The sequence below is a fragment of the Otolemur garnettii genome, unplaced genomic scaffold (genome assembly GCF_000181295.1).
Source record: "Otolemur garnettii isolate 467f Iridium unplaced genomic scaffold, OtoGar3 scaffold00080, whole genome shotgun sequence".
In the NCBI taxonomy this organism is placed as follows: Eukaryota; Metazoa; Chordata; class Mammalia; order Primates; family Galagidae; genus Otolemur; species Otolemur garnettii.
Genome location: NW_003852475.1, coordinates 1449977 through 1462263, shown reverse-complemented (window position 1 = coordinate 1462263; position 12287 = coordinate 1449977). Strand labels below are relative to the sequence as shown.

General features: G+C 41.1%; 1 protein-coding gene and 1 pseudogene across 1 annotated transcript in view; one reads left to right on the top strand and one right to left on the bottom strand.

The window, feature by feature from the left end:
• The window catches only part of NCKAP5 (NCK associated protein 5), an 807957-nt gene that overhangs the window by 174170 nt on the left and 621500 nt on the right, over window positions 1-12287 (top strand). The window lies entirely within an intron of this gene.
• LOC111726794 lies at window positions 817-911 on the bottom strand (annotated as a pseudogene).

The window sequence follows — 12287 nt, the reverse complement described above, 5'->3', positions numbered from 1 at the left end:
TTTTTCCTCCATTCTTGTGATACTTTGCTCAGAAGAACATTCTCCAGCTCCATCCATGTGAACATGAAGGTGAAGGAAATTCTTTTTATGTGCAAATACTGAGAAATAGTAAAAGATAGTGTGAAGGGATAGAAGAGCATGAACTGGGAGCTGGATCGTCATAAGCGTGAATCTTCACTTGGCCTCTTGCCACCTATGGGATATCAGACAAAGTATTTGACTCCCATGATCAGTCGTTTATAATGGAGATAATAATATCTATTTGTTGGGAAGAGTCAGTGAAATAAGATTATGAACATAAAGTGCCCAAGCCGGCACTGACATAGGGCATGCCCCCCATAACAGATACTTCTAAGTGCCACCGGGCACTACCATATCAATTTAGTTTTCAAGATACATAGTTTTATATGTATTAATTCATGTAATCCTCTTAAAAGCCCCATGAAGTAGCATCAGTATTAACCCCATTTTACAGATGAGGAAACTGAGGCACAAAATGGCTAAGGCACAAAGTAGCTAAGGGACTTGCCCAAGTCAAAACAACCAATAAGTTGAAAAGCCATGCTTTGCAAATGCTCTACCACTGAGCTGTACCCCACCAGATTCCCACTTTGAATCCAAGCAGAGTGGCTCCAGTATCCAATTCAGGAACACTAAATCTCTCAAGGTGATTAGTAATGGTCTTCCTCCTCTCCCTCTTCTCATAGCAATTTCTTCTCACCTGTAACCCTTATCACAGTGCCTTCTCCTAGATTTGTATATTTACTTGCAAGGCTGTAAGGTACTTCGTTGTGTCTTTTTTCCCCCTTTTTATACAAAACACAAATTTGTATGTCATTCTTGTGCAGGGGCCATGTTAATCTTTTCCGGTATTGTGCCAATTCTAGTACACTTGCTGCTGAAGTGAGCACCTTCCTTGTGACTTAACCATTTTTAGTTCCTCATAGCACTGGATGCAAGCCCTCACTATGTAGGTGAGCAGAAAAATAGTATAAAAAGTTTGGCCAAAGATGTTTGAGAAGTTTTCTTTAACAAGACATCCTTGCAGTATGGCCTTCAGCAATGTAATCCAATTGACTCTAAGGACTTACTCAGACGTGATTACGGAGGGTGCTGAAAGAGAGTGGGAAGAGGCCAGATCACCATACTTCCAACTCTGGTTGTAAGCCAGTGGTGGTTGGAAAGGTCACAGAGTGTGGCTAATATGAATAGTAGTTGCAGAAATGGATGACCATTGAGTCTTTCTGCCTGACTTCATTTCCACATGCTGTTTGTTGAGCTCATCAATGCCATGGCTTTTCCTAATCATGGGAGGAAGGGGAGAGAATTAGCGTTCATTGCTAATGTGTTCAGGGCCTTGGGCCAGGCTTCAAACTCAGCCCCCAGTGGCTCCATACTCTTTGCTCTTCCAGTGTACCATCTGCTGACTAATGACCTCTTCAACTCCAGGATTTATCGAAAAAAGGGAGGGGAAAAGTATCTAAACATTATCATCTCTTGTTTTTTTTGCCTAGAGCAATTCTGAAAAGAATTAACCACAAGTGGCCTATAAAACTCTAGAAGCTTCCAGTCAGAGTAATAGCAAGTGCACTTTCTGAACTAATTTGGGGAGGATTTAATTTGCAGAGGCTTTGCGTTCATTCTGCTAGTGAATATTAAAGGAAAATACAGAGAACCGAGGGCTGATTTTAGGTTCATAATTATTTCCAAAAAGGGTTGGCATGGGGGTCCCAATGTTGGGCAATTTAAGTTCCATTTTTTGAAACCACGATTTTCTCTCCAAATAAAACCTTTCAGAGAGGTGGTGTCGAGTGGTAGGCCTCCATCGTGATGGATTTACTTGTGAGGAGCTCAGCCCCCAGCTCCTGGGTCTAACCCTGTATTGGTAGTGGGTATTGACAGGCTGTCTCACCCTGAGCAAGTCGTTTAACCTCCCACCTCGGGTCACTCATCTGCAAAGTGAAGAGCGGCTTATGGCACCTACCCCACCCCCAACCCAGAAGCAGACCCAACAGCAGGGTAGTAGCCCTTAACATTTTTATACTGGAATACTAGAGGCTAAAGATACATGGGTAAACATAAATGTCTGTCTATTTTATAATGAACACTAAATCCTTTAAAATTTTTCAGATAAAGAAGAAAATTTTTTCGAAATATTTATATGTTAAACATGAGCTTGTCAGTTATATCTTTTTATGTTGGGTATGAATATTGTCTTAGAATCTGTATTCTAAAAACTCACTATCTATAAAAAGCTAGAGAGAAAACTGGGCCATTAAAGACAATTGATTCCTGGAAAAGTCCTGAAATTTTGTTTTGTTTTGCTTCTTTTGCTGAAATGATCGTATGTCCTTGAACATTGATTCTTTATTCTAAAAATGGCCTATTCAACCTGACTGTGGTTAATTAGGCACATCAAATGGTTGGATTCTGGTTAATGGAGGCTTGTTGTATTTATTTAGAATGGAATGTTTCACTAGATGCTTGATAGTGTTTATAAGGCAATTTCTTTAGCATAGCAAGGCAAAGTTACACGAAAAAATAAGTCAAGAGGAAATGTTACATTGAGCACATCTAGTGAGAGCACTTGACTCTGAAGCTTAGAAACAATTGAGATGTTTGCATTAGGTACAAAGCTCCTGGGTGACCCTCTGAAGTCTACCTGAGGGCAGAGTTTCCCTGATCACCTGGAGTCTCCTTTCTTGACTGTTCAGAGGTGGTGATGTTAGACAGGGGTTGACACTTGTGTGACACACACCTAGCTAAATACAGCTGCCTGGGAGAGGCAGAGGTGTGAATCCTGACAGTTCTGTAAATAGCAGCCACCCTTCCCAGCTGGAAACCCATCTCAGAACCTGCCAGCCTAAGCTGCATACCAGGGTCACTGTCCTCAAACCCTGGGACCAGGAAAGGCATGTCAATACACTATCTTCCCAGCCACTGTTTGTCACTTTGTGTGTGGCAATGGGGCATGCTCCCTGGATGGAGGAATCCTCTCCTCGTTACCGGAAGGCATTCTTGTCTGGCAGGTTTCCACACCCTTAATGGGCACCTCAGGTGACATCAGCCTGTAGGCCAGCTGCTGTTGCTAAGGTTCAGCCACTTAAAACCGGTCCTGGGTTGGCTGTTTACGCACTTAAGTGGAAGAGCTGTACCAGAGTCGTCCCTGAGATTTAGCGAGGACACAATAATTGCTTTCCTCTCTGTGGCAGGTGATGCATTTGCCACCGCGGAGTAGAGCACGCTGCTGTTCTCAGGCATAACAGGAGCGGTGGGAGAGAAACATGGCAGGAAATAGAAAATGTCAAAGAGCTCCAGGTTGAAAATTGCATTTTGCAGATGCCATTAAGTTCTGTCAGGAGAGAAGGTGAAAATGCTAATTGACGGATTTAGTTTTGTTTTATTGTGTTTGAGTTGCTGAGTAAGTCATCAGATGACGCCGTTTAATCATTAATGTTAAACTTTAGAAGAATCTGTCAATTGTTCGCTATTCATCCTTTACCCTCTCCACAAAGATATCTTCAACTACTATACCCTGCCAGCAAAAAGGAGTATAAATATTTATATTCAGCCCAAGAACTGATAAAAGTCTTAATTAGCATAGCACAAGAATATTAATTATAGCCTAAAAAATTCTGCATCAGTCAAGGACAATTAGGATATCTTTTATTTTTTTTAATGAAAACAACATGCACATACACACACACAAGCACTTTTGCACACATAGTCACCCAGAGTTTCTTCCTTGGTAAAGTACATGTCACATTGTGTTTCTGTATATTAAATGAGTTAACCGATGTGCTTGGCACAGAGCAAAAGCTCCATACTTTATAGCTACCACTAATTCTGTATTATGCAGAAAGTTATATATCAAACGATGTTATTTTTAAGAGATTTGCCAACTATTTTTCCATTTTGCTAATAGATAAGTTATCATAATATAGGCTTGCTATAACATGTGTTTTTTAAAAGCAGCACAAAACATGTCTTGTTTTTAGAAATTAATTACTGACACATTTAGCAAAAAAAAAAAAAAAAAGGTTTGCTTTCTTGCCCACATTTCCTCCCAAATCTAGAAGTTAATGCTAAGTATTACAGTCTCTGTATTTTTCAAACTATCTTAGACAGGCGTCCTCAAACTATGGCCCTCAGGCCACATCCAGCCCATCTAGGACATTTATCTGTTCCGCCGGGTGTTTTTGCCACCGCCGCCTGTCCTGCTTAGCAGCCGACTTGTCCGGGGGCCCGCAGTCCAGCCCTCCAACAGTATGAGGGACAGTGAATGGGCCCCCTGTTTAAAAAGTTTGAAGACCACTGAATTCTTAGGCATGGACCTTTCAGGTCAGATGTTACTACCCAGTGGTATCTAGAGAACCTTTAACAAACTCAGGCTTCACAGACCTGCCCCAGAACAGAAGAATCTCCCCACATTTCTATTTTAAAAGACTCCCAGGTGATTTCATGAACCGTGGTCAGAACAGTGATCTTGTGGGACCCCTCCTTTCTGTCCTGTTGGAGTCCTGTGTTGGGGGTGGGGCGAGGAGGCCTTGGTCTTCTTTAGTATTCTAAAATTCTGGGATAGTTAGGAGTTACCAAATACGCCTAATCTGTCCCCAGCATTAGATCTGATGAGTAAATTAATAGATGAATCAATCTTTCAATGTGTCATGGTACAAATGTCCTCCCTGTGTCCTGTCCAACCTGAATGCTGACCATCCTAGTAGGTTTGCATTCTGCTTGTTTGTTCAACCCACCCTTTCCTCCTTTCTTTCCAAATGCCTTGCCCATCTCTCATGCCCCTTTGGGGTTAAACATTCTTTTCTCCTTTTCTTTCACATTCAGCTATTCTTTATTAAAACTTGTTGTCTTGGCTCGGCGCCTGTGGCTCAAGCGGCTAAGGCGCCAGCCACATACACCTAAGGTGGCGGGTTCGAATCCCCAGCCCGGGCCCACCAAACAACAATGACGGCTGCAACCAAAAAATGGCCTGCGCTGTGGCGGGTGCCTGTGGTCCCAGCTACTTGGGAGGCTGAGGCAGGAGACTCACTTGAGCCCAGGAGTTGGAGGTTGCTGTGAGCTGTGAGGCCATGGCACTCTACCCAGGGGGATAGCTCGAGGCTCCGTCTCAAAAAAAAAAAAAAAAAAAAACTTGTTGTCTTTGGTAGGGAAATTCTACCTGGAGCTCCACTGTGCACACCTCTTCATTCTTTTCTCTTTTGCTAGGTCAGCTGGAAAGCTGTGACGTGTTTTAAAGCATACCTGGTACTCCCTCTTCTTTTTAAGTGTTTTCCCCAGTCCCCTCTCCCTTGTTCACTGTCCACCCCAGCCCCCCTTTTCCCCTCCCCAGGCCTATGGATGAATGAAGTGAGACAGGAAGACAGAGCCGAACCTAAGTCCCATGGTCAGCGTCGCCTACGTCCTGGGCATTCCCAGGGCTTCACTCCCATGCCTCTTCAGCTACTTGGTGGAAAATATGATTCCAGTTTCTGCAAGTTTAATAGAGAAAAATTAATGGCCATCTACATGCATAAAGGAAACAGTTATAAGAAACTCTAAGTGGTTCCTTAAAAGAAATCCCTTTTTATTATCTTTCTTTATAATAAGAGGTTCCTGGTAACTACAGGATATTTCCACATAAAAAGGGAGTATATTTAATCATTTGTCCTAGGATTATGGACACCCTAGGGGAAGAAGATTCTAATATTATGATTACTGCAAGTTTTTCTTTCCATGGAAGTTCCCATTTAATGATATTTCAGGACTGCTCATCTAAGGTTGAAATGCAAGTGCATTTTAAATTAAACATGAGGCAATGTATCTAGTCCACCCTTTGAATAATATTTGTGTATATTTTTCATCTGTAGATGGAACTATAGACCTCCCTGGATGGGCTAGGTGCTTTCACTCCTTGTTACCAACACTTCATAATTGAGTTGAGTTCACAGTGTCTGATTGGTTTCCCCATGCTTCAATTATGTGTTCATTATTTAGTGCTCTTAAATATTTAACACTTTAGCTGTCAAAGTATGTCAAGTGCTGCCCAAACCATGGAGACTCTAGGAGCTGTCTCTCATGGCAGGACAAGTCAGAAATTGTTAGTTGCTTTCAACCTACTACTTCTGCCTCTGTGGTTGAGTCTTAGAGGTTTTGCTCCTAGAAGATATTACGGTTTAAATGATGTGATTCTTGTAAGAGCTCAGCTGCTCTGTTTAAAACTAGATACAAATCCCTGTCTGAGTCAAACTTTTGTATGTTGTGCTTCCTCTGTTTCCCTGTCTCAACTTGAAAATGGTAAGAAGTGAGGCAGCTATTCAGTGAATTTGGGGACGGAGAATAGGATATGCAATTTGCAGCATCCCCTATGAACCAGCATGGAAAGATTACTGTTTGGACAGTGGGAGGCAGCTTGTTGAGATGAAAAGCATACAATCCAGTGTACTCAATTCTAATACAAAGGCAGTAGATGAGCTAATACAAGGGAGCAAGTAGGGGAATGAGGAGGCAGGGAGAGGGGAGGCAGGAAGGGAATGGGGGGTGCTTACAGTATATGGTGAGCAAGTTGGGGGTGAGGTGGGACATAATTATAAGAGGGACTTTATCTAACAAATGTAATCAGTATAACCTATTCCTTGTACCCTCAAAGAATTCCAAACAGTAAAAAAAAAAAAAAAAAGAATATAGCTTTGGACATACAGGAACATTGTCTCAAATATGGTTCTACCAATTAGGTAACTTTGGGCCAGCTGCATGTAGGTGGCAGGTTGGTAATCACTGAGCTCTGAGGATATGGGCAGGGTGGGGTCTACATCAGAGTGTCTCAACCTGGGTATTATTTGGGGCTGGATAACCTTTTGTCATGGACAGTGTCCTAGACATTGTACGATGGAGTGTCCTTGGTTTCTCCCCACTAGCTGATGGTACCACCTCCGCCCCAGGTATAACAACCAGGAATGTCTCCTGGGGCGCAAAGCCATGGAGAAGCGCCAGCCTACAGTTCACTGTTAGTCCTCACCAGAGAAACCCTTCAGGCATTAATATCTCTGTTGTCTCATAATGACTCCAACGCTAAGGAAAAAACTAGGTAAGCCCTTTCCAAAGGTCCCAGGAATTTTAGGCTACTATGTTAAATATATGTATTTACCAGTTTTTAAAATACATAGGAAACCTTAACAAATGCTATTTTCCTACAGGCCAGATAGAGTGGGGTTATTGTTTCCATTCATTTCTCTCATTACTAACACTGTTCTTGCATTTTGTCATTCCTCAAAATAAAATTATTTACTCAGACCAATTAGTATATTAGGGCAACAAGCTGCAGAACCACTGGAGCCAAGAATCTGCCTTTTGTTTTGAAAATACTAAGAACATTAAACAGCATTGCCACTGGGAGGTGGCAATTAACATAGCTTTGCCTAGAACTGTGATTTAAATCTTTCTAAGGTCCTTTCTTACACCTAACTGCTTAGAGCCAGGGTCAAAAATAATTCCAGATGTTAAAACACAGCATTTGGTAGCAAGTCTTTGGAGGAAAAATTGAGAAAAAAAAAAACAGTCCTGTTGGGAGCACTAGTGTGTTTCCATCTGTAAGGTAGAAAATTCAGGCAGGATGAGAGCAGGCATCTGAGAGCGTGGTCTAGAACTCTAAACTAGATTCCCAGTGTCTCTCATTTTTTGTCCATCCTTAACAATCACCCTAAAGTACCAAAGTCCCTTCTCTGGAGATTCTGACCCAGAGGGTTTGAGGTTGTGCCCAGAAAGAGGTATTTTCGGCAGGCCTTCCAGGTGAACTTTATAATCAAGAAAATTAGGAAACACTGTGGTCTAAGCACTTGCTACAGAACATGGTCCACAGGCTGGCAGCAGTGACTGGGAGTTTGTTAGAAGCAGTTTCTTTTATTAATTTCAAAAAAATTAGGGAGGGGGTGCACAAATTTTTTTTGTTAAATGGATGAATTGCATCACACTGAGGTCAGGGCTTTTAGTGTACTGGTCACCAGAATATGTGTAGTGTACATTGTTACACAACTGGTGGATTTTTAACCCTCACCCTCCTCTTCCTAATTCCCAATGTCCATCACACCACCTTCTGACCATATGTAGCCTTCATTTAGCTCCCACTTGTAGGTGAAAACATGTGGTATTAATTTTTGCAATCCTGAGATACTTCACTTAGGATAATAATCTCCAGTTCCACCCCACTTATTGCAAAAGACACTCCTTTTTGTGACTGAGTAGTACTCCATGCTACCACATTTTCTTAATCCACTAATCAGTTGATGGGCACTTAAGATGGTTCCCTATCTTTGCAATTATAAATTGTGGCATAATAAACATTTGGGTGCAGGTGTCTTTTATATAATGAGTTCTTTTCCTTTGGGTAGATACCTAGTCATGAGCTTGCTAGGTCAAATGGTATGTCTATTCTTAGTTCTTTGAGGAATTCTCATACTGTTTTCTGTAGAGCTTATACTAGTTTCTATTCCCATCAGCAGTGTATAGGCATTTCCTTTGCACTCCATCCATGTCAACATCTCTTGTCTTTTGACTTTCTTTTTTTTTTTTTTATTTTGAGACAGAGCCTCAAGCTGTTGCTCTGGGTAGAGTGCCATGGCATCACAGCTCACAGCAACCTCCAACTCCTGGGCTCAAGCGAGTCTCCTGCCTCCGCCTCCCAAGTAGCTGGGACCACAGGCGCCCGCCACAACGCCCAGCTATTTTTTGGTTGCAGCCGTCATTGTTGTTTGGCGGGCCGGGCTGGATTCGAACCCTCCAGCTCAGGTGTATGTGGCTGGTGCCTTAGCCGGTTGAGCCATAGGAGCTGGACCTCGACTTTCTAATAATGGTAATTCTGACAGGGGTATGGTGGTATCTCATTGTTGTTTTAGTTTGCATTTCCCTGATAATTAGTAATGTTTTGTTTGCATTTCCCTGATAATTAGTAAACTTTTTCGTGTTTTTTTGCCATTTGTCTTTTTTCTTTTGAGAAAAATCCATTCATGTATTCATGTATTTTGTTGTGGTTGTTTTTATTCCTGCTGATTTGAGTTCTTTATAGATTCTGGATATTAGTACTTTGTTAAGATGTATAGTTTGAGAATATATTTCCCCCCATTCTATAGGTTGTGTGTTTACATTGTTAATTACTTCCCTTGCTGTGTGGAAACTTCTTAGTTTAATTAAATCCCACTCCTTTATTTTGTTGTTGCTGTATTTTCTTTTGGGCTTGTATTCATAAATTATTTGACTAGGTCATTGTCTAGAAGAGTTTTTTACATGTTTCTTCCAGAATTTTTATGGTTTCAGGTCTTATATTTAAGTTTTTAATCCACTTTTAGTTTTTTTATATGGTGAGAGATAGGGATATTGTTTCATTCTTTTGCATGTGGCTATGCAGTTTTCCCAGCACCATTTATTGAATATGATTTCCTTTCCCCAGCATGTTCTTATCTGGTTTGTTAAAAAAAGTTGGTCATAGCTATATGACTTCATTTCTGGGTTCTCTATTCTATTCCATTGGTCTATGTGTCTTACCTGTATACTAGCACCATGCTGTTTTATACCATATATAACTTGAAATCAGGTAATGTGATGCCTCCAGATGTGTTTTTTGCATAGGATTGCTTTGGCTATTTGGGTTCTTTTTTAGTTTCATATGAATTTTAGGATTATTCTTTCTAGACCTTTGAAAAATGACCTTAGTATTTTGATGGGAATTGAGTTGAATTTGTAAATCAGTTAGGGCATTTTCACAATGTTGATTCTTCTGATCCAGGAGTAGGGGGTGTTTTTCCACATGTTTGGTCATCTGTGATTTCTTTCATTAGTATTTTGTAGTTCTCCATGTTGAGATCTTTCACCTCTTTGGTTAAGTATGTATTCCTAGGTATTTTTTTTTCTTTGCAGCTATTGTAAATGATATCGAGTTCTCATTGTGATTCCCAGCTTGATTGTTCTTAGTAAATAGAAATGCTATTGATTTTGCAGGTTACATTAATTTTATAACCTGAGTCTTTACTGAATTTATTTATTCTAGGAGTCTTCTGGTAGAATCTTTAGGATTTTCTTGGTATAAGATCATATATCATCAGTAATTAGTGGTAGTTTGACCTCTTTCCCAATTTGGATGCCCTTTATTGCTTTCTCTTGGCTGACTGCTCTGACTAAAACTTCCAGTACTATGTTGAATAGAAGTGGTATTAGTAACAGTGGGCATGCTTATCTTGTTCCAGTTCCTAGGGGGAATGCTTTCAACTTTTCCCCATTCAGTATGATTTGGCTGTGGGTTTGTCATATATGGCTTTTATTATTTTGAGATGTGTTCCTTCTATGCCTAATTTTTTGAGAGTTTTTCTGGATTTTATCAATGCTTTTTCTGCCCCTATTGAGATGATAATATTTGGTCTTTGTTTTTAATTGTGTTTATGTAATGAATCATATTTATTGATTTACTTACATTAAATCACTCTTACATCTCTGGGATGAAACTCACTTGATCATCGTGAATCATCTTTTTGATGTGCTGGTGAATTCAGTTTACTAGTATTTTGTTGAGGATTTTGCATCAAAGGGATGCATCATAAGGGATATTGGTCTGTAGTTTTCTTTTTTTGTTGTGTCCTTTCCTGGCTTTTATATCAGGATGACACTGAATTCCAAGAATGAGTTAGGGAGGATTCCCTCCTTTTCGATGTTATGGAACAGTTTCAGTAGAATAGATGCCAATTCTTTGTAGGTCTGGTAGAATTAAGCTGTGAATCCATATGGTCTCAGGCTCTATTTTTGTTGGGAGGTTTTTTATTACTGTTTCAATCTCATTACTGATTATTGGTCTGTTCAGGATTTCTATTTTTTCTTGATTCAAGCTTGAGAGGTCATATTTCAAAAATGTATTCATTTCCTCTAGATTTTCTAGTGTGTGTGGACAGAGATTTTCATAGTAGTCTTTTTATTTTTTTTTTTTTTTGAGACAGAGCCTCAAGCTGTCACCCTGGGTAGAGTGCCGTGGCCTCACAGCTCACAGCAACCTCCAACTCCTGGGCTCAAAGGAGTCTCCTGCCTCAGCCTCCCAAGTAGCTGGAACCACAGGCACCTGCCACAACGCCCGGCTATTTTTTGGTTGCAGCCATCATTGTGGTTTGGTGGGCCCGGGCTGGATTCGAACCCGCCACCTTAGGTGTATGTGGCTGGCGCCTTAGCCACCTGAGCCACAGGCGCCAAACCTTCATAGTAGTCTTGATGGCATTTTGTATTTCTTGGCTACACTCTGACTCAGTAGGTCTGAGTTGGAATCTGAAATTCTGCCCTTCTCCTGGGCACTCAGGAGAGGCTGATGTTTCTGGTATATGCACTCCACTTTGAGCAGCCAGGATCCTGTGGACATTAGGCATGAAGAAAAATGGAGGATGAGTCCTCATTAAATACCTCTCTGGGTTCCATGTCCTGGCTCTCTCTGACAAGTCACCAGAAATGGGGTAGAATTCAGCGGAGATGGGCATGGAATGACAGGATTCTTCCTATTAACAATAACACCTGGAATTCCAGCTTTCTGCCAAGCACTTCAAATATAGAGCTGGAACGTGTCCCTGAGGGAAGGTAAAACTGTTCTCTGCTGTTTCACATCTCCTGCCCTCATTGTCTCCAAGTTTACCTGGGGCAGGTTTTGTTGTTTTCCAATCAAGGATGTCCTGAGTAATTGCTGTTCCTCTGCCAGAAATGCTGAGCAATTCATCCCCAAAGTGGTCCACCATCCAAAACAAGTTACAGAAGAGAGTTTCATGATTTTTATTTATTTATTAATTGTAATTACTAAAAGGCAGCATCATTACTGGCTCTGTAGTGAGAGCCATTTGAATAGTTTCATCTTTACTGAGTCTAGCACGCACCATCAGCAGCTTCTCATTGATTAAATCAGCCCAAAGTGAACATTTCAGGCATTTTTAAAAGTGGGAAGGTGGGCAGAAGGCAATGTGTGATGGACTCAGGTGGTCATGGCAGCCTTAACAAATGCTGAAGCTGGTAGGTTAAGACTAGCAGAGAAGATGCTGTTCACGGGTTGGCCCCAGTACGTAATCACTGCTCTGTGTTTGGGGCTCATGAATGAACCCATTGACATTTCCAGTGTATATGATGTATTAACTGGCTTTCATTCAGCTCACAAGCTCCACTCTGATAGCAGGGATAGAGTGCCACAAAACCTGGGAGGAATGATGCCCTCAAGGAAAGAAGACATGAGGTACTCCAAGACAACGGCTGTCTAGAGCATGTACTCTCCAATAACTTCGAGCAGT